Raw genomic sequence first — 955 nt, forward strand, 5'->3', positions numbered from 1 at the left:
TGGCGCATGAATTTGGGCAGCGGGAACGACCTCGGACCACCAGGGGCCGAGAAAACCACAGTCTCATGGGGCCGGACACTCAGGGTCAGGGGAAAATCCAATATATATCTGGTGATATCTCGGGTGCTATTAGAGATAGCGCAATAAACCAAAGTGAATTATCTGCAGGAGGCCCTGGCGCATGCATCTGTGCAGCGGGAACGACCTCGGACCACCAGGGGCCGAGAAAACCCCCGTATCATGGGGCCGGACACTCAGGGTCAGGGAAAAATCCAATATATATCTGGTGATAACTCGGGTGCTATTACAGATAGCGCAATAAACCAAAGTGAATTATCTGCAGGAGGCCCCGGCGCAAGAATCTGTGCAGCGGGAACGACCTCGGACCACCAGGAGCCGAGAAAACCACCGTCTCATGGGGCCGTGCACTCAGGGTCAGGGGAAAATCCAACATATATCTGGTGATATCCCGGGTGCTATTAGAGATAGCGCAATAAACCAAAGTGAATTATCTTCAGGAGGCCCTGGCGCATGAATCTGTGCAGCGGGAACGACCTCGGACCACCAGGGGCCGAGACAACCACCGTCGCATGGGGCCGGACACTCAGGGTCAGGGAAAAATCTAATATATATCTGGTGATACCTCGGGTGCTATTACAGATAGCGCAATAAATCAAAGTGCATTGTCCGTAGGAGGCCCTATCGCATGAATCTGTGCAGCGGGAACGACCTCGGACCACCAGGGGCCGAGAAAACCACAGTCTCATGGGGCCGGACACTCGGGGTCAGGGAAAAATCCAATATATATCTGGTGATATCTTGGGTGCTATTACAGATAGCGCAATAAGTCAAAGTGCATTGTCTGTAGGAGGCCCTGGCGCATGAATCTGTGCAGCGGGAACGACCTCGGACCACCAGGGGCCGAGAAAACCACAGTCTCATGGGGCCGGACACT

This window comes from Nomia melanderi, unplaced genomic scaffold (genome assembly GCF_051020985.1).
Source record: "Nomia melanderi isolate GNS246 unplaced genomic scaffold, iyNomMela1 scaffold0014, whole genome shotgun sequence".
NCBI classification, from domain to species: domain Eukaryota; kingdom Metazoa; phylum Arthropoda; class Insecta; order Hymenoptera; family Halictidae; genus Nomia; species Nomia melanderi.